Here is a 22,815-nt window from a genome sequence, read left to right as displayed (position 1 = left end):
TAGGTGGGCTACTCGATCGAGTAGCGTCTTTTCGGCGAGGGTTTATAATCTTGTTTTGTTAAAATCGCAAATCATTTCCGCCTCATTTCTTCAGATCCTTAGGTCGCCTCCGTCCCTTCCCTTCACCATATACCTTCCATGGGAGCCTTTGAAGGTCCTTGTGCCTTAGGAGTGCATAGCTTGAGTCGGGTAGCGGTTCTTTGCCAAGTTTCCTCTTGTAGGTGTGTCGTCATCATCATCCGTATCTTTGTCTTTTCAGTTAGGGTTAGTTTGGTAGTGATAGATGGTTATGTTGTGTATATAGGTGTTGCTTGATTGCTGGGTTTGCGTGTATAGGCATGGAATCGTTGCAGTTGGTTAAAGGTAGGTTCGCCTACGCAGTTTCTATGGATGGTCTAGCGTGTCGGTTTTTGAGTCGTGGTTGTTGTGTTGTTGTTGTGTCTATGTGGCAGAGTATATGCGGTAGTCGGTTGGTGTTGTGTCTTACCTCAGTTGCTGACCTGGTGTGGTTGTCTTGTTTGTTTATGTGTCTGCCGTGATCCCGTATGGTGAGCAATCAGTCTTAGCAGGTGTTGATGTGGTTAATAGCTGGAGTCCTGGCAGGGCTGAGTCGTCACGAGTTCTGATAGAGACAGTGTATAGCTGACAAGTTGTATCTTTGTTTTGTTAGTTGGTTGTAACACTTGTAAATTGAACTATAACTGTTCTTTTATCGACTTTTGATGATTACTTACCTCGGGCAACCGAGATGATAATGCCCTTATATGCTAAGGAAGGTCTGGTTAAGGCTCCTCGGTATGTGGGGGTGTTACACTCTTAATCCCCCTCATTTTTCATTATTTCATTTCCTATTTCATTGTTTAACCCCTTTTGCGATAATACTCCCCAAATTCTCCATTTTTACTGCCCTTTTACCAAATTCATCACCTACAAATTTCTCCTTGCAATTAATCCGACATTCGCCCTCTAATTTGCTCCTTGAATTTTCCTGTTTAATCGGTCAATTATAGAAATTAGGCTTTGCGGTTTTTGTTTGAAAATCGCCTTCTTTGCATCGTTCTTTGTCGATTTCTTTCTTAATTTTTAGTTTCCTTTCATCAAGTAAGTAATACTCCTACTTCATTGTCTTTTAATTGCTTTAATTTTGCCATTTATGAAGTAATTTTGAATTAGCATTCGTCATAGTCGAATTTTTCGACTGTTAATTGGGATTTTTTGTTTAAATTGCTGTTTTTGTTTGAAAATCGCCTTCTTTGCATCGTTCTTTGTCGATTTCTTTCTTAATTTTTAGTTTCCTTTCATCAAGTAAGTAATTCTCCTACTTCATTGTCTTTTAATTGCTTTAATTTTGCCATTTATGAAGTAATTTTGAATTATCGTTCGTCATAGTCGAATTTTTCGACTGTTAATTGGGATTTTCTGTTTAAATTGCTTCCTTTGATAGTTAATCCCCCTACCTCATTGTTGTTTACACGTTTGTTTTGAATACTTGAGGTAAAAATGACGAATTAGGGTTTATACTAGTCTGAAATTTTCGACTGAAATTGAGCTTTTCTGCTGTTCTTGCCTCAATTGATGATTGCCCCCATTTCCCTCGTCGCTGTTTAATTGTGGTTTCGAATTTTTGAGGGAAAAATTTGGAATTAGGAGCAACATAGTCGAAACTTTCGACTGTACTAGGGGATTTTTGTTGTTTCATTGTTAATTGATTATCATTTCCCTTTAGTTATTTGATTAGGATGGACGGTAGTACGAAGCCTTCCTCCAGTTCGTATGTTAGTCCGTCCTTGATTGAGACGGTGGTCCCTGCTGTCACCACCGTCTCCACGACCGTTAGTACCGCAGCTGATGCTCCTGCGTTCGTTATCACCGTTCTTTGGGCAATCGTCGTTCTTCTTCGCTAGCTCTGTTTTCGACCTCTACATCCGTCACAGCCTCTTCTTTTGCTAGCACTGCTGCTAGCCCTTCTTCCTCTGTGTCGGTCTCTGCTGCTTCTTCTGTTAAAGCTTCAGCTAGTACTTCAGGTACGGTGACCACCCCTACTGCGTGTTCACCCGCAGTCACAGCTGCTTACCGGGCGGCTCTAGTTCCTCGTCTCGTCGGAGGACGGGCTTCTACTTCAGGTTCTAGAGGTCGGGGTAGTGCACGAGCTACACCTGCCGCTGGCCGTTCTGCCGGCCGTGTTACCATCCGAGGGGACGACTCCCTCGACTCGCACCCCGACTACCCCCAGGTAATTTTTGTAAACGGTATTCATCGCACTAGATTTTATGCTTTGCTTGACTGTGACTTTCTCCCGACTCTTTTTTTGTGTCGTTCGTCACTTGAGAGGCATGGTATCTACGAGCCGGTGTGTGAGATTCTGAGGGGTACGGGGATGGCTGGAATTGTGACCATGAGTGCCTACACCTTCCGGGAGTTGACCCTTGAGTTTTTCAGCTCCTTTACTTTCTCCTCCGGGGCACACGACGCTGACCCTACCTGTGCTTTCGTGTCCTTTCGGTTGTACAACCGGACTTTTTCTTTGACTTTGGAGGAGTTTGGTACTCGACTTGGCCTTTCCTTTAGGGGCGCCACTGCCGCTCCTAGGAAGGTCCTCCGTCAGCTTTGGCGGACTTTGGCCGAAAGGAGCCAAAAAACATCACTAACACCGAGCTTTCTATTCTGGGCGGCTACTTGAACATTGACAGCGAGGGCCCCTTTGCCCTCAACATTTATTATTTGCCCGCCCAGTACTTCTAGTCTCAGGGGGAGAAGACCACGGGCACCATTGTCTGTGGTGGCATAGCCACCTTCCTTGCTCGTTCTCTCCTCCCTGCTTTACCTCGTGACTTACCGTACATACCGGGAGATAGGTTCCTGGACCGGGCATCTATGTTGTCCATGACTTGGCTGATTTCTGACTACCGGACTTGGAAGATTAGTGGTTCATTGTCCGTCGACCTTCCTTGCACCACCCTTCCTCGTCTCGTCCCCTTGCCCACTGTCGCACAGGGCATTTTACCACCACCATTACCCATGTACCACCTACAATTCCGTCTACCTACTACCTTGCCCGCTTCTAGGAAGCGGCGTCGACTTGAGACCGGAAAGGGATCCACACCTCCTACGGGTGGCCAGACTTCCACGGCCACTCCTACCCCGATCCCTACTCCTACTCCTACTCCTGCGCCCGACCAGGCACAGCCGGTTCTTCCGGCTAATTTTGTTTCTCCCCCACCCTTTGAGGCGTCTGCGGTCATGGACCAAGGGCGCCGTGACGGTTTGTTGCTTGAGATTGTAGAGAGACAGGCTCGTATGGAGAGGGACATAGCTCTCACTTTGTTCCCTCTGTACGAGTATCATATGAGGCGACACCGTCCTATCCCAGAGGGTTGGCCACACCCTTCCTTCTACAGATACCCAGCTGAGGGGTACCCGGAGTCTGCTAGTGAGGAGGAGGACGAGGACCCAGTGGCGGCCGTAGCGAGAGCTCCGGAGGAGCAGAGCAGAAGGAGAGAGCAGGAGGTGGACCCGGACTACACTGTGACGGTGGAGGACGTGACAGAGGAGGCTGACGAGTAGCTAATGGTCTACACACTTCCCCATTTTTCTGGCTGGTTTGGGGAAGTTCGTGTTTTTTATGTATATTCTCGCTCTTTTATTTTATTTTATCTCCTTTTAATTTTATTATTTTCATTAATTTATTGGTTGTATATGCCCATTCCCCTGTATATATATCTGCTGGTGTATGCTGGAGGACAGCGAGGGCGTTGTCCGTTTTGTTTTGGGGAGGGTAATGCATCCTTTGAGTCTGCATTTGCTATTGTTTTGCATTCACGTTTCTATTTTCAGCTTGCATTGTATTTATTTATTTCAAAAAAATCTTAAAATCCAAAAAATTAGAAAATTTCAAAAATCAATAAAATTGTCACGTTTATTTTAGCATATAGGTTGAGTCGGAACGGTTGATTTCCGTGATAAAATTGCACTTTAATTTGTCATTTTACTTGAGTCTTGCACTTTCATTGACTGTTATTAGCTGAGTCTTACGCATAATCTATGAGTTTTTGTTCAAATATAGCTGACTGTTTAGACTTGACCTGATAAATTGGAAACCTACTTACAATTTCTGAGTTTTAGAGCCTTATAACTGGTGACATTCATGACCGGTTTATATAGGAATTGAGAGTAGTACTCCTTGCATAGCATGTTCATCATTTTTGCACTTTTATGACATTCGATTTCTTGTCAAATGCATACATTCGGGAGTGTGGTCGGTGTCACATGCAGGGAGGTGCTTGCAAATTTCCCTTTTCTTACAGTTTTCACCCATTTAGCTCCACTTAAGCAAAATTTAGCCTTTTTGACCCATTAGCTACATCCAAAACTGAGCCTGCCTAGTCAAGCTAGTTTAGTATGTCTTTTATGGTATGTTTTTCCGTCTGCAAGTTTGGCCTATGTGTATATTATTGGAGTTGGTGGAGGGTGAAGGAAAGGAGTATAAGAGTGAAAAAAAAAACGTGAAGAAAGAAAAAGAAAAAAATGAAAAAGAAGGTGATTCATGTAAGTCAGGGAAGAAAAAGAAGAAGAAAAAGATTGAAAAAGTTATTAATTTGTTTTATTTTATTCGTTAAGACGGTATTAAAAAAGGGAAGTTTGTGACCGTCTCACTCCTCCGTTCTTATTCATATGTTTTTGAGGAGATAGTGTATATGGATGGTGAGCTATGTGCCAAATGAAGGGCACTCGTGTTTATTTTTCAGTCAGTTGAGATTCGGACGGTCTTATATGGTCCTGTTTAGGAACTAGCTTGGCGCTTTTACCTCCACATTTCCATAAAACATTTTGTCATTTCTCACCTGAACCTCATTATTCTTATACTATTTTTAAGCCCTCGGCTGTGACGGACTTTGTTGGTTGGAATGTATGCATTAGTACTTGAATCGTCTTTCATTTTTGTTGCATGCATGCTATGTAGGTCGCAGTTTAGGTAAGTGACTGTTTCTATTTCTCTCTTTTACATATAATTCACCCTTTGCTTCATGAGAGAAGAGTGACCACGTGAGAGTCCGATTTTGTTGGTCTTGCAAGGTCGATAGGCCGACTTTGGTCATAAACAACTCATAACTCGTTTGCGTATTGACTGTTATAGCTGTAACCGTTGGTTTTTGTTGCATTAAATTGGTTCAAGTAGACAAGTTATAGCTAGCTCTGAGTTATCATTTCCATTCCATTATTTTGTGTTTAGGTTTTAGTTTACTCGAGGACGAGTAAAGGTTCGGTTTGGGGAGATTTGATACGTGCATTTTGTATAGTCTTTTTAGTCTATTTTTGCACGTATTTCCATGTACTTTTGTATTGTTTATATTGCATTATGCCCCGAAATGGCTACTTTGGTTCGTCTTGTCTATTTTGCAGGAATGAACGTGAAAGTAGTGAAATCGTACCACTTTCTTCCTGTTTTGCATACATTTTGAGGAGACGGGATTTTCAGAGCGAGATACTACATTGGGATGCGTGAAGGAATTGTCTACAAAGCAGTCGGATACGAGTTTGGAGCTATTTCGGATGAAGAGCACTCGAACGAAGACTTTTCTTAGTCAATCGAGTGGTTTCACAAGCTGAGGAGGTCGATCGAGCTTTCTGTTGTACTCGATCGAATTGCTGAAATTTAAGGTTACTCGATCGAGTAATATTTCTACTCGATCGAATGGTTTGCTGGCTGAAGTTCTCGATCGAGCCGTTTCAAACTGCTCGATCGAGTGGATTGAGGTTTCACGGGCCTTAATTAATCCATGAATGTTGATTTTCGTTAATGGACTTGTTATTTCCTATTTAACTTCGAATAATTAGGTCATTTGGGGATCTTATCATCTCTTAATTACGTTTACTGCTACACTCTCTTCTTTTCATCTCTCCCTTAAAAACTCTTCACTGTAACTTTGCTTTCGGAGTTATTTTGCTTGGATCTTGTGTTCTTTACGCCGGAATTCTCGCTATTGTAATCTCTTACTCTCCTATAATCTTAATCTTTCATTTGTTTGTATTAATTCTCTTTTTTAGTTCTCTTAATTTTTGCCCTAGTATTATTTATGTGATTTAATTATTATTTCAATATGTTTATTATTAGTATATTCATTATTATTAATCTTGACAATATTGATAGTATGAGTAGCTAATTCACTTCATGTTGGGACTAGGGGATCTATGGTAGAATAATGACGATGTAGCGAATAGGCTAGATGACTTATTTGTGAGATTCTGTACCCATGGCAATTTAACTGTATCCCCGACTTAGTTGACTGCACGCTTCTAAGTTACCCTTTAATCTGGTTAAATTTAATCCTGGATCGAAAGATTGGACTAAATAGACCTGCTATGAACAGTAGACTACCCTGGCGAGGACGGAAGTTAAGTTAGTGGAAATCTAGGATAGAAAGTGGACCGGAAGGACCTTTCAACATCCGTCTCACAATGAGTTATCTAGACTATTTGCAAGTGATTCATTAGGCTACCGTAGTGAACCGAAATCCCGACATGTTCCCTCTTTATTGATATTCTTATCCCTATTTTCTGCCTTTTTATTGCTCTTTCTTTATTTCTCTTTCCTTTAAGCCTTTTAGTTTAGAAAACCAAATTTACAACCCCCTATTTGTGACCGAATAGACGGACTCATATCTTGCCTCTCTGTGGAGATCGACCTGAATTCCCTAGCTATATAGTTAGTTTAGTTAGTTATTTTTTATAAGTATATGACTGTCCTGTCAGTTAGTATGATTGACAACCTTATTAGCATGCTAAACTTGATCATGAGTGAGTAGTTCTTTAGCTAGGGTTAATGGAAAATTAGGGGAAACAAACATGGGAATTGATCTATGCTTAATCTAATATGTTTTCATAATTAATTTGCTTGTTTGTTGTGATTTCAGCATATGCACATGTTATGTTTGATGAAATGCGAGCCTATAAATCCTTGCATTTTTTACCCATCTCTTATCTTTTCAATGAGGCTTGTAAGACATAAACCAACTCGAGCCTCATTAGACCATGCATAGAGTTGAATAGGGGGAGACTAAGTCGAATTGTAGGTGTTGTACACTCTAGACGACTCGGCTCCGGGACCTAAATTCTCCTAGGGATTGTAAGATATACACTAACTCGATCCCATCACAACAATAAGTGCTTGCATCTATTTGAGAACATGTTTGTATAATCTATTTCCATGAATCCCCTATGATCCCATGACACCCTAGTGCTTTTAATCAATTGTTTACAACCCCTTTACTTGCTTTACTTAATTTACATTCATCTTGTTGATTAGTTTAGACCACATCTCATCTCAACCCAATTTGTGACACCCTAAGACATAACTTTTTGCAATTTGAAATCCTACATCAATACCCATCCCTTGGGATCCGACCTTTACTTACCTCTTTGCTAAGAGTAGTTTGTGACGTTATAAATATTGTTTTGGTTGGTAGCTTTTGACGACGAGTTTTAACCGAACCGAAAATGGCGTTGTTGCCGGGGACGATGTTCAATTGATTTGATTTTGATTAATTGTTTTTAGTTGTGTCTTTCTTTACCTTGGGAAAGTTAATCTCCTCAAGGTTGTTCTAATTGTTTTCAAGTTGTTTGATATTTTGCATGACTAGGAGATCACAAGGTAATTTATTACCTATTGATTTCGAGATTGAAAGGACCTTAACCAACAATAGAAGAGTTGCAAGAGGTATTTCGAGAGTTATAGGTATTGGTGAGATTGTGGACATTCAACCAAATAACATTGAGTTTGTCAACCCTTTTGCAAGAGAATGAGAGGATAACCCAAGTCAAAACCCACCACAAAATCAACCTACAATGCCTAAATTTTCATCACATTCTCTACCAACCGAGGAGAACCTACCAAACGGTACTCCTACACCACCACATTTAACCGGTAATTTCATTGCCAAATCCGCATTCATACAATTAGTTGAGAGAAGTCAATTTGGAAGGATGCCTAGTGAAGACCCTCATTCACATATGGAGACTGTTTGTGACTATTGTGATACAATATCTCAAACCGGAGTTACTCAAGACCAAATCCGATGGGTATTGTTTCCTTTTTCTTTGATCGGTACCATAAAGCAATGGTTGAAGAGCCTAGACAAGGCTAACCTTGGTATTGATTCATGGAAGAAGTTAGCACTTGCCTTCTACAAGAAATTCTACCCTCCAGAGAAGACTAATATTTTGAGAGCCCAAATCATCAGGTTCAAGCAAAGGGATGAGGACTCATTATATGAAGCATGGGAGAGATTTAAGGACACTTGTCATTCTTGTCCACACCATGGACTTAGTGAGTGGTTCCTTGTGCAACAATGTTGGAACGGCCTATATGAAGACTCCCGCAATGTTCTTAATATGGGATCCAATGGGATGTTTACCGAATTTGATGATAATCAAACATGGACCAAAATCGAAGAGATGCGGTTCATAATTCCCAATATAGTAGGCCTCGAAAGGCCACAAGAGGAGGAAAGCATGAGGTAGATTCCATCACTCAATTGGGTGCTCAACTAAGTGCTCATATCGACACCATCAATTTGAAGTTTGAGAAGGCCATGGCTAAGGTTGACGAAGCTTCCAAATCACCCAAACAACATGTTAATGTTATGGTGGCATCATCCTCAATTCGAAGTGGAGTATATGAAAGTTTTGGAACCTTGGGACATGATCAAAGCGAATGTAGGGGAACAAATGAACAAGTTAATGCTTTCCAAGCATACAAGAGTGGCACCCCTTATTCGAACTACTATAATGAGAACACCAAATTCCATCCAAATTTTTCATATAAGAGCCAAAATGTCCAAAACCCCCAACCCACATATACCCACCTCCAATGAGAAACCAAGCTCAAAGACCCTTTTTCAAACAAAGCCAAGGTTACCAAAATCAACCTTCCTACAACCAATCAAATGACCAAAGCTTTGACGTTCAAAGAGCGGTCCTCCAAATGCAAAAGAACCAACAACAATTCTTCACCCAAATGCAAAAAGATAGACAAGCTAAATAGATCACCATCAACAACATTCTTGCCCACACCAAAATGTTAGAGACTCAAATGACTCAATTAGCATCTTCTAGCTCTAAAAGACAAAAGGGGCAATTACCGCCTCAAGGTAATCCCCCGAGACATGAGACAGTTAGTTCCATCCATTTGAGAAGTGGTACAAGATATGAGCGGCCGAAGAGGCCAATTGATGAAGATATTGTGGATGTTAGTGACAAGCAAAGAGTTGTGGAGAACTCAAAGAAGAAGAATGAAGAGAAGGCTAAGGAAAAAGAGCCTATTGTGATTAGACTTCCATTCCCAAGTCGCCAAGCTAAGCCTAAGCTTGATGACCAACTTGGAAAGTTCATGGAAATTGTGAAGAACTTAGAAGTCTTAATCCCATTTACGGAATTGATCAATCATGTTCCGGCTTATGCAAAGTACATGAAAGATATTCTTACCAAGAAGAAATCCATCCGAAAGTTGGAGACTATTGCCTTTACCAAAGTGAGTAGTGCTATTCTTCAAGGTAGTTCCCCTCCAAAGCTCAAAGATCCGGGATGTTTTTCTATTCCATGTACCATTGGCGACACTACAATCAACAAAGCATTATGTGACCTTGGAGCAAGTGTAAGTGTCATGCCATACTCGGTATGTAAGAGGCTAGCAATGGGAGAGCTCAAATGCACCAACATCACTCTTCAAATGGCGGATCGATCAACAAAGGTACCTTTCGGGGTATGGGAGGATGTGCCCGTGAGAATCAGCAAATTCTTCATCCCGGTAGACTTTGTCATTGTAGACATGGAAGAGGATTCCAACATTCCTATCATTTTAGGAAGACCTTTCTTGCATACTGCCTGAGTGGTAATCGATGTGAAACATGGAGAGCTCACACTTGAGGTAGGGAACGAGACAATCACTTTCAACCTTGACAAAACAATGAGAGCTCCCCGACTACATGAGCCATGTTCCATGGTCGATCATTATAGCAGAGAAAGTGATAGGAAGAAGTTGGAATCTCTATGAAAATATCAAGCCATGGGTAGAGAAACACCACCCATATGGAAGAAGAAAGTGGATGGCCTTGAAGTAGCTCTATTCCGAGAGCAAGGAATTTTCAACAACAATGAGAGCTTGAATAGCTCACCCATCATGACAAGTAATGAAGAAGGCCTCATTGGCCAAGACAACAAGAAATAGGAGTTGCCCTTAACAACCCATGACATCATTGGGGAACAAGCTAGTGAAGTTTGTGGTCTATGGGACGATGAATTTGAAGGATTGGTCAATCCTTATATTGGAAATGCTATGACCTTAGACCAAGGCTTTGTGGATCCTTGTCATCACTTTGACTTGGATGAATACATTCATGAAGAGAACAATGTTCAAAGGTCTACCCAAGATCTCTATCATGAAAATGAGAAAGCCTTCGACTACTTCTACAAGGTGTTGAGCAACATCAACAGCACCTTGGCTTTGCCCCCTTGACGTCTCATCCAAGAATGAGAGTTTGGTGGAGTCCTCCCTAAACCACCATTTGTAAATATTCTAATCCCTTAACTCGCATTTTATTTCCTTTATTGCATTTTTCTCATTTTTGGATTTGCATTTCTGTGCTTTGATCAAGATTTTCGACATGAGAGCAAGTAAGGGAGGTATTTTAACATGTTTTGATGTGTAGTATTTGATCAAGTGTGGGGATTGCAAATGCCTAGGCTAACCAAGCCTTTGTAGTGCACCCACAACATTTAACAAAGGAGAAGAAGGAAGAATGACATGGGAAAAGGAATCCCCACGAGCGGACCTGAGCTCGTGGGTGCTGGAAAGGATCCGAGCGTCCCCAGCTTGCATCCGAGCGTCCCCAATGGAATCCGAGCATCCTTAACTTGCATCCGAGCGTCCTGACTTTAGGACGCGGGTCCTGGGAAAGTCTGAATTGAAGAAAACGCCCTGTAACAAAATTTGAGCAGATCAACCTCAGGACGCTCGTCCCCATCCTCAGGACTCTCGTCTTGGCATCAATCCGCGTGTCCTGGTATGCCTCCAGTATGTGAATTTTACGCTATAAGGGAATCTGCACGTCCCCGAGAGAATCCGAGCGTCCCCTCAGAAATCCGCTCGAGCTGAGCAGGATCCGCGCGTCCTAGCACGGGTTTGCAATTTCAGGAAATCCTGTAAGCTGATCCGCGCGTCGCGTGTCTGATCCGAGAGTCCCTAGCTACTACTTAAGTAAAACACGGGATTTCCTTTCCTTATTCCCAATTCACTTCTAGCTTCTACGAACACAAACACACACCTTTTCTGCCACTTAAACCCTCAATCCCCTCATTCAAAAACACCAATTTCTCAACAAAATTCACCACCATTCAAACAAAACTTGCTCAAAACAAGATTAAATCACTCCTTTATCAACAAAAGACCATGTAAACATCAAATTCCTCACAAATTGAATCAATTTTTTAGGGCTTGGGCAAAATTCAAAAATCCTAAATTGATTGTGGAATTGATTGAAGTTTGAGGAAGCAAGGAACATTCAAGCAAAATCTTGGTTTGTTGATACCAATTTGAGAAGGCGAACACAATGGCAAGGACCAAAGGCGGAACCAAGACACCAAAGACTCCAAATTTATCAAAGCGACAACAAGCTCTTCTTGCATCTAAGGCTTTGGTAGTGACACAACCAAGGGTAGAAATCCAATAAATCGCAACTCCTATTGAGGAAGCTACCACACCTACTCCGGTTATAGAACAATGACCAAATTTTTCGGAGGTAACTTTCTTAACCGATGCTCATAGGAATGCATTTTTATCCCCTACTAGAAAGACTATTGTGGCAACCAAGTTTATATGTCAAGACACTTTGGAAAAATTGGGTGTGCTTGAGCGAACTAGAACATTTTTCGAGTCCATGAGGTTGCTAGCCCTCTTTGAAATGGAAGAATTGACCTACCCTTCATTAACCATGGAGTTCATAAGCTCTTTGAAGGTGTCTAAGATAGAGACTCGACATTATGTTGAATTCCGTCTTGAGAACAAGAGTAGAAACATGACTTTGAGTGAGTTTGGTGATGTGTTTGGTGTTTTACAATATCATCATTATGGGAAGAAGCCTCTAAAATATGATGCCGCACCCCTTTCGAAAGCCATTACCGGTCGGAAATTTGAATCTTTCCGGGAGTGTCATGCTTTATATGTTCATCATCCGTGCATAAGAGTATGGCACAAGTTTGTGGGCAATACCTTGATTGCTAGAAAAGGCACCAATCACTTCACCGAACTTGATTTTGTCTACCTTGAGTCCTACATGAATATCAATGGAAAGTTCACCAAAAATTACAACATTCTTCAACTATTGCTTGATCGGTGGCTTGAGATTGATAATGGAAAAGACGGAGCGGCCTTCATTGTAAACGGCGGCTTAGTAACGAGGCTAGCTAAGCACTTTAACCCAAATTTCAACAAAGATAATACATACAAACCGGTTTAAGGGAGCAACCTCCTTGATATGAGCACTATGATCAACAAATTCCATTATGTCAAGAATGACAATCTTGACAACAAATATGAGTGGCTCATCAAAGAAGCTAAGTCTTTTGTCTTGCCTACCAAGATTTTCCGTCTCTCCGTTCGTAAACTAAACTACCTATTGCCCGTATCCAAGAAAGCCGAAGTGATAATTAAGCAACATAGGGAACCAATTGCAAAGCCCTCCTCCTCCACCATTGTGACTCCACCATACCCCTTTACCTACCAAGAATTAAAACCGAGTGGCTCTAATGTCATGGTAGACAACGACTATTTGACTCAATTATTGCAACAAATGCATTAAGAAGCTCATGATGATCGGGTGAATGCCTACCGTGCCCAATATCCACCTCTTCTACATCTAGCTAGGCAAGGCCTTCTTGATCCTTCATGTCCTTTGCCTACTTGGGCAGATATGGAGGTATTCTTCCCTAATGCTTCTCAAGATGCCAAAATGGATAGTCGGGTGGCACATGGAAAGAAGGTTGTTGTTCATGAAGATGGGGAAGGTAATGATTCATGCCAAGAAGAAGAAGAGCAAGTTTCAAGTTCCAAAGTTGATGATGGAAATGGTGAATCCTCCGAGTCAATGGAGGTGGATGATGAAGAAGATAATGAAGAAATTGATGATGCAAATGATGATGATGATGACAGCAATGATGTCGGTGATGAGGATGTCGCAATGAGCGACAATTGAGGGTTGACAAGGCTATTTGGAGGATACCACACATGCGGGGTTGATTACTTAACTTCAATCTATTCTATTGTGAGTTTCCTAAACCTCCTTTAGCTTTGTCTCTATATCATGTTTTTAATCATTATCTTGAGTACTTGTCTTGAGTCCTAGCAACATTTAAAGGACTCCCACCTCGATTCCATTGAGGTATCTCATTTATTGTTCCCGCTTTGAAAATCCAAAATGACAATTAGGACTCATACATTGCACCCTTTCCTTGTGCATGAACTCCCTCTATTTTTACACTAGAAATAGTGTCTTCTTTGGTTTAGGGAAGTTCAAACACAAGAAATGCGAGTTAATTTAAATTAGCTCTCCGAACAATAGAAAGCATGCATCATATAGAATAGATTAGAATGCATCACTTATGTATATATGTCATATAGTTTGCATATTAGTGTAGAAATCATGCATATTCATTTAGCTTTCATTGCATATTTTCCTATCGTTTTGGCCATTGAGGACAATGCTCATACTAGTGTGGGGATGGGAAATTCTAACTTAACTTTTAAAATCAAAATGATAAAAATTTGAAAAAATTAAAAATCCAAAAACATGTCCTTTCCTTTGTAGTATAGAATTGTATATTATATATACTTGTGTTTGTTTGTCCTCTTATCACATTGGATCGACTACGCCACATCCGAGGCATGAGGAATATGAAGACTGCATGGTATGATCTTTCCAATTTAATTTTGATTGATGCGGTACAAACCAATGTGATCTTAGGAGTTGCATGTAGTCTATATGGCATACTAGTTGATAGAAGTATATGCATTAGGTTGTATAAATGTTAGTTGCATCATGGCATGTAGTTGAATTTTAGGAAAAATTTTGTGAAAACATCTATTTGAGAAACTTGACAAGTATATATAAGGCCCTTGTAGATAATTTTTCTTCTTGAGACTTTGCTCATTAGAATACCTCTAAAACACCCTAGGATGTGTCATGCTAGTATCCTTTGACCCATGGACTAAGGCCTAGTCAAGAGTACCTTGTGATGTGATGACTCCTTGGCTACCGTTTATTCCAAGGTGACCCTTGAAACCATGTAACCATCTTCCACTTCTATCATCATTTTTGTCAACAAAAAGGGAAAGGGGGTAAGAATTATCAACTTGAGTTCAAGTACCAAAATGAAAAACAAGAAGTTTGCACAAATTTGCATCAAAGAAAAGAGGAGTACAAAAATAAGAACTCTTATGCTTCAAATAAAAGCACCCTTGTTATAAATTGGGGTGACTTTGAAAATGTTCAAAAAATGCAAAAGTTGAAAATTGTCAAGCATCAAATTGCCAAAAATCAAAGAAATGGCAAAGAAAATTGTTCTCAAAAATGTCAAATGCCACAAGAATTTGGGGGGAATAACAAATCCAAAATCAAACTCCTTTTACGAAACTCAAAGTACATTGATCCCTTTTTCCATTGAACCCACTTTTGTGCATGGTAGAGAGGGGACGACCCTTCTTCTTGTCTAGGCAAGAGGGGGAATTCCACGGTCCTACAATGTTTCTAACATCATAGGGAGTCTACTCTTGACGAAAGCATTTAGCAATTGAGGACGAAGGTACCCTAGCTTGACACAACTTGGAGGTGATTTATTGGTATCCTTCTAGGCTTAGTAACTTGAAGAAAGCATATCTATAATGGAGTGTGTACTCTTAGATTGCTTCCCTTCTAGATAATTTCCGCCACTTAGATGAGGAAAGTGGCTATTCTTTTGTAGATGCATCCATTACCTTCTTTTGTGTACTTAATGATTGGCTGTATCGCCATTTTGGCAAGCCCCACCTTGCCTTGCAAGAAGGCATCTTATCTCATGGATGTCTTGTTGTGAGTTGAAGGGGCGGAGTGAGACCCTCTAATTGTCTCATATCGGCTATATTAGTAGGTTAGTTTAAATAAAGGTCATAGTTTTAGTCACCTCTTTACTCGGGACGAGCAAAGGTTCGGTTTGGGGATGTTTGATGTGACTCATATTTGAGCACATTTAGTCCCCGAATTAACCTCGTTCCCATGCTTTCTAGCATATATTAGAGTCATTTATTATCTTTAGTCTCCCATTTTGCATATTCTTTGAGGTTTTGTATCCTTGGTAGGAGAGGATCGCTAACCTTGCATATATGAGGCGAAATGGAGCTAAATGGATCGCATTTAATGACCAAGCATCCAAGAGGAGACCAACACTAAAGGCCTAAGCAAATAAATAGAGTGAAATGGGCAATGATGAAAAGATCCTTACATCCCCAACACAATCCTCGCGGATTGTTAAAGAGCCAAACAAGAGAACAACTCTGCCCAAAGATCCGAGCGGCCCGGGCTCAGGACGAGCGAATCAGAGCAACGATCCGAGCATCCCAGAGCTGGATCCGAGTGTACCACAGGCATGATTCAAGCGTCTCCTGGACGATCCGAGCAGATTTTCTTACAGGACAGCCCGTGCTTCAGGTAAGGACGAGCGGATCCTGGTGGGAGTTGCAAACATGATCCACACATGTCCCTCGGGAGTTGCATTTCCTTAAGCTTCTCTTAGGGTCTTAATAGTCATTTAAGCGCTTAGTAACCATAATCCTTGTACTTAATTCTAGTATAAATACCCCTTTGTACTACCTAGATTATCATCAAGCTTTAATCAATTCTTAATCCATTCTTAATCAAGTTCTTATCATCTCTTTAGTTAGTTGTAATACATTTCTCAATATTAATCACATCTTAATCTTTCCTTAATTCTCTCATTTTTTCTTAGTTTTATTTGGGTAATTAGAAGATTATTGGGGTTTATTGAAGGATTAACAACCTTCCATCATTCATCAAGTACTTCAATTATTCTTTACTTTATTATTTGGATCATCTCCATAGGTATAATTCCTTTTTACCCTTGTTTAATTATTGTTAATCACATCATTTATTCATCATGTTTTACTTTATTTGTATGATTGAGAACCTTATTAGCATGCTAAACTTGATCATGAGTGAGTAGTTCTTTAGCTAGGGTTAATGGGGAATTAGGGGAAACAAACATGGGAATTGATCTATGCTTAATCTAATATATTTTCATAATTAATTTGCTTGCTTGTTGTGATTTAAACCTACGCACATGTTATGTTTGATGAAATACGAGCCTATGAATCCTTGCATTTTTTACCCATCTCCTATCTTTTCAATGAGGCTTGTAAGACATAAACCAACTCGAGCCTCATTTGACCATGCATAGACTTGAATAGGGGAAGACGAAGTCGACTTGTAGGTGTTGTACAATCTAGACGACTCGACTCTTGGAGCTAAATTCTCCTAGGGATTGTAAGATATACACTAACTCAATCCCATCACAACAATAAGTGCTTGCATCTATTTGAGAACATGTTTGTATAATCTATTTCCATGAATCCCCTATGATCCCATGACACCCTAGTGCTTTTAATCAATTGTTTACAACCGCTTTACTTGATTTACTTTATTTACATTCATCTTGTTGATTAGCTTAGACCACATCTCATCTCAACCCAATTTGTGACACCCTAAGACATAGCTTTTTGCAATTGAAAATCCTACATCAATACCCGTCCCTTGGGATCCGACCTTTACTTACCTCTTTTCTAAGAGTAGTTTGTGAAGTTATAAATATTGTTTTGGTTGGTAGCTTTTGACGACGAGTTTTAACCGAACCAAGAAACTTCACCCAATTGAATAAGAATACGTAATTAACAAGATATTTTACATGTATACTTGAGACGAAAATCAATAGTTTACATATTCAAGCAACCAACTTATCCAATTAGTCTAAAATCAAACGTTTACATACTCTAAACAACTAATTATACTTAATTTGCTCTCAAATAATATATTTCTAAACTAACAATTTCATGACATGATTAAAAACAAATATTAAGAATAAATAAGTTGGTTTACTCACTAATTCATCCATGTACACACTCATGTAACCCAAAAGATTGGAAATTTCTTCAACCAACCATTAGATGGTTTCTCATACAAACTCATTCAACAACAAACATGTGAAACAAGTAAACATTCAAACTTTAACATACATTTAAACAAATTACAACATATAAACATACAAATTTGACATAATGTAAAGTAACCTATCACCGTTACCTTTTAGCTCTTCTATGAACACGATTCCGACTCAATACTATCCCGGAATGCTAAAGCTTAATCCTAGAATAAGTTTAAGGCAAAAAAGGGTGAGAAAACTCATTTCACAAAAAGATGTATTTTCTAAAAGGTACAAAAGACTAGAACTTTCTTACCTAGAAAGATGGAGGGCGAGGAGAGTAAGAGAATGGCGCAAAAAGCACGAGAGTTAGTCGAGAAATGAACAATCTATGGTGGATCTAGGTTTGTATGGAGGTTGTGTAACAATGGTGAGTTTGTTAGGAGGATTTTCAGAATTTTTGAAGTGGGAAGATGATGATATGAAGGTAGGTGGAGTGTTTAGAGAAAAGAAAAGGGTATGAAAGAAAGCCCAATAGACATACTAGGCCCAAAAGTGGAAACTGAGTCGATAAACACTAAAAACACGTCTCAAAGCCTACCATAACCTATGACGGTTATTATCACCATCATTATTGCTATTATATATATAAAGCAATTTTTAATAAAAAAAGATTTAAATATAAATAAAATAATAAACTGGCTAATAAGTTGTAAATTCCAATACGGGAATTTAGCGGGTGTTACAGCCACCCCACCGGCTGCCATTCCCCACGTAGAAGTAGCAGATCTCATGTTCCGATGCAAAAAGGTTTATAGAAACTTTTTTGACATAAAGTTCTGAAATAATGATTTTGGAAAATGAGAAACCTACTATCTATATAGATGCTTTGGTGAGTCAAGACGCCGAAAATGACTAAGAGCCATGCTAAAACGGATGTCAAAACCCCTTTCTTGAAGGAGTTCTTAAAAGAGGATGTTAAGTTAAGTGGGAGTGGTATTATTTTCATAATATTGTATGTGGATGACATATTAATCATAGGAACCGATGTATCTGCTTGAGCCAGTCAAGAGATGATTGGTACATTATTTTTCTATGAAGGATCTAAGAATACAAATTACATATTTGGCATCAATAACTTAGATTGAGGTGAGACTTATGATTGAACTTAGTCAATAAACTTATATTGATAAGGTACTTGTTATGTTCAAAATGGATTCATCATGTATAATATGATGTGTACTCGAGCGGATGTTGCAAATGCTTTAAGCATATGCTGCAAATACCTGTCAAACCTAGGACTAGTGTATTGGGTTGGGGTGAAGAACATCCTTAAGTACTTGGGACTAAGGACAACTTCGTGGTATACGGTGGAGATGATGAGTTGGTTGTTACTAGTTACACAGATGTGAGCTTCCATAGGGGCTTAAGTTGACTTCCGCTGTTAGTCTGGTTTCACTCTTTGTCTGAAAGGCAGAGTGGTGAGCTGGAAGAGTTCTATGCAAAGCACCCTCGCAGTTTCTGTGTCTAAAGCCGAGTATATAGCAGCGAGCAATGCAACAAAGGAGGTTGTTTGTAAGGTTCACACCAATGCAAATCTCGCAAACTCATTTGACTAAACTCCACAACATAAGTATGAGAGTTATATTAGGTCTATAGTAATTAAGCCAATCAGATTTTGGCATTAAAATTGTATTTGAGGAAATACAGTTATTATATTAAAAACATGGTTGATATTTTGGAATGTTCATCTATAATATAATATTGATTTCTTATTTAATTGTTGGTTTAGTATTAAATGAAATGTCTAGAAAGCAAGTGATTTGTCTATAGGATTATCAAAAGTGTTTTGATAAATGGAAAACTATCGGTGAACAGAAATCACAGCTTAATTCTGTCCCTAGTCAATATCACTAAATTGGACATAAGTGATAGAACGAAAGACTAGCATGAGATTGTTTGATAGCGCAATTCCATGGGCTATGGGAACATGGGAATGTTCACTCAATCGCATGGATATATTAGATATATTGCGACTTGACCAACCTAGATTCTTACGTAGAATCAAAGTCTATATTTAGTGGATTCCTTTGACATGAGTATATCATTCAAACCATGATATGATTAGTTATGCATTGACACTGTTAAACGCCGCGCCCTAAAATGAGGCAACAAAGACAGTAGTCATGGTGACTAAGAATTTAGTGGGAGTTTTGATGATACAAGATTAGATAAGTCCTCTTATACAATAGGATTGGTGTATAGGCCTCTTGATGAGCAAGAACTGAGAAAATGCATGGCCATGCTGGTGGAGATTGAAGGAATATCTCCTAAGACATTTCTGGCAATTACTAAATATAATATAGGATATTTTCTAGTGATAATTATTATGTTATATTAGTAAATCATAATTGCTTGCTATAAAATAATTATGATAATTAATGATAATAAGATTGGATTAATGACTAAAATAATATAATCCTATGAGGTCACACATATAAGCACAATTAGGAAATATTAGTCCTATAAGGAAACAGATATGCGACATCAGTTTTAGGAAAAGAATAGGAGTTCTTTCCTTATTCTACCTAGACTCTATTATGGTATGTGATACTATATATAAAGGGTTCTAGGGTGAAGGACAAAGATGATGAAGCTTTTCCATAAGAAACCACAAAGGAGAAAACATATTGTTCTTCCTATATACCGTCTGCCTCAAGCACCCATAAAAGTAAGAGAGTGATATTGATCCTTCTCTTCCGTTCTAGCAGACGTGGGTTTCCGGGTTGTGCTTGTGGACCAAGTATAGGAGCAACAAGTAGGGCTCTCAGATCTCTTCTATATAAGTTATTTGTGAAATTTATGCTTCAAGAGGTAAATATTCTTTTCGCCTTTTATTATGATTCATATTATCTTATGCATGTGTTCCGAGGATAGATGTTTGGAAATTGTTTCCTGAAATTCCGCTTTCACATCTATATAATCCTACAAAATACAATTTATCGAAAGAAATCATACTCCCTCCTATTCACTAACCTCTTCCACATTTCCTTAACCGGTAAGTCACAATGATCTTCCGCTTTCCTTATTTGTCTATCAATTTGTGGTTAATATTACATACTACGTAGTATCCCGCACTTCGCGCGGTCTGTTTTAAAATTTAATTATTATAATTGAAAAAAAATAAATTAATTTATATATATAATCTTTAATATTTTTACTTATAAATAAAAATAAATTAATTTTTCTCAAATTTAATTTTTTTAGGTTTATTTTCAATATTTTAAAATAAAATACATACAATTTTAATTAAAACTAATACTCCCTCCGATCCAGACAGATATAAACATAAGCAAAAAGAGGTTATTTAAGAAAAGGTGGAAAGGTGAGGGGTAAAGTAGGAAATATTGATTGGGGCCACATGAGTTTAGGTGGATTAAATAAGTAGTTGGTGAGTGGGTGAGTGGATGGTAAAGTTGTAAATAGGTAGTGGATGTAAGGGTAATTTAGTTATTTTTCATGCCAAATATGGTATATTACCATTGGTGTGGTTTATCCATTTTAGGTAAGTGTTACCATCTGTCTGGATCGAAGGGAGTAAGTGATAATTTATTATGCTGATCAACGTTTTATAAATTATTTTGTGACTAATTCAAATATCATATTAATTAAAATAAAATTTATTCGAATAATGCAACAATCAACATTAAGTTTACAAATTATATCATTTCACACTACGTTAGGTTTCAAATCAATCAATATTTGTTCAAAATGATGTGAATAAATTTTATGTAATTTTTAATTTTTTTATGTATAGCGTGTGTTATTTATGTATCACACATATAGAGTTCAAACTCAACTTATTCAAATGTTTTGATTGTGTTTTGCATCTGTTATGTGTCAAACATATCTATAAAAATTGCACCTTTTGTTATTTTAAACAACTATATATAAATGATGTTTAAGAGTTTGCCTATAAATAAAATAGGTTAAACTTTCTCAAATAATATGTTTTGAGGTTTAACTTCAAAGTATTTAAAATATAACATACTCCCTCCTATTTCATATGTTGCTCCCTTTTCAATAAAATACTACTCACATATATTGAAAAAAGTGGAACAACGTATGAAATAGGAGGTAGTATAAAATAGTTAACTAAAAGTAATATTTATCTAGTCATAATCAATATTTATACTTGACGTATACGTATTTTAATTGAAGATATTAAAGAAAAATGTAATATTTTTTTTCTACTTTTTTATGTCTTTTATAATACTATAATATTTAATAATCATTACTTTTGTTTTGATTATTCAAATGCATTCGTAGTCACTGTGTACATACATACTCGTGCACATACTCGTTATCACACTATTTAAACCTATCAAAATCTCATATGTATTCAATTTCTCGCAATATAATTTTTTTCATTCCCACATAAAAACTTACCTCTTGGTAGTTTTCTTTAAGTTATATTTTTAAGAAATACAATGACTCTTCCAAATATATTTTTCTTAGGATTTAATGGTCTAAGTTTTATAACTTTATCAAAATATCTTTTTACGTAAACATAAAATATTATGAGATACTCACTTTAATCATCTCTACAAATCAAAACATTTCAATAAATATAATGAAAATTATACTTAATTTGAAGCATTTTTCGCAATAAACGTAATTATTTACATTTTAGGATTTTTATCAAAATAATTTTTTAATAAATTTAGAATCAAATCACCGTAATTATTTAATGTAATTTTATAATAAAATTTATTAAGCTGTAATTAATATTTTGCTGAGATTTATACAACATTTATTATGTTTATATTTAATATTCAGTGTAATTAATACTTGTATTTAAAGCTGGGTTGACACGTGGCGCATCCACAACGCTTCAACCCAGTTATATAATATATATATATATATATATATATATAGTATAAAGATCATTTGAGTCCACCTCTTACATTTGAGTCCATAAGTTCCCTTTAGAGCCATTGGATGAGGAAGATGGAGGGTTGAGATTAAAAGCAAAAAAGGAGGGATTAAAGCTCATTAAACCCACTCTCTCACTACCTATACTAATTAATCACTAATTCTTCCTAATTAACTACTAATTTAATATATATATTTTTCCAAAACACCACTTCTCTCTCATATCTCATGATTTCACCCATTTTTTATCTCTCAAAAACCTCTCCTCTCTAAAAAACCAAACAAATTCAAAAACAAAAAAAATCCCAAAATTCCCCCCCTTTTTCTCCCACCCCGCTGCCACCTCACCACCCACACTACCTTGCACCACCACCACCACCACCGCCCTACCCACGCACCACCGACGCCCACCCACCACCACCGACACCCACCCACCACCACCGACACCACCTACAACATCTACAATCATTTCCCTCAACAAACACCACCCACACCACCACCACGGTACACCACGACCGCCACCCACACCACCACTACTTCCTCCTGCCGCCACCGACACACCATGCCCACACCCTTCCCCTACCACTCCACCACGCACTACCATCCCATGTATCCTTCCTCTTCCCTTTCTTCTCCTCCATTTTC

General features: G+C 38.4%; 1 non-coding gene across 1 annotated transcript; it reads right to left on the bottom strand.

Moving 5' to 3' along the window:
• Positions 1 to 8,214: 8,214 nt before the first annotated feature.
• On the bottom strand, positions 8,215 to 8,321 carry LOC141636195 (small nucleolar RNA R71). Its single transcript, XR_012540823.1, has one exon. It is a non-coding gene; the product is annotated as a small nucleolar RNA R71 (small nucleolar RNA).
• Positions 8,322 to 22,815: the final 14,494 nt, after the last annotated feature.

The sequence above is a fragment of the Silene latifolia genome, chromosome Y, assembly GCF_048544455.1.
Source record: "Silene latifolia isolate original U9 population chromosome Y, ASM4854445v1, whole genome shotgun sequence".
In the NCBI taxonomy this organism is placed as follows: domain Eukaryota; kingdom Viridiplantae; phylum Streptophyta; class Magnoliopsida; order Caryophyllales; family Caryophyllaceae; genus Silene; species Silene latifolia.
The sequence above is the reverse complement of the archived record's forward strand: the minus strand, read 5'-3'. Positions and strand labels throughout refer to the sequence as shown.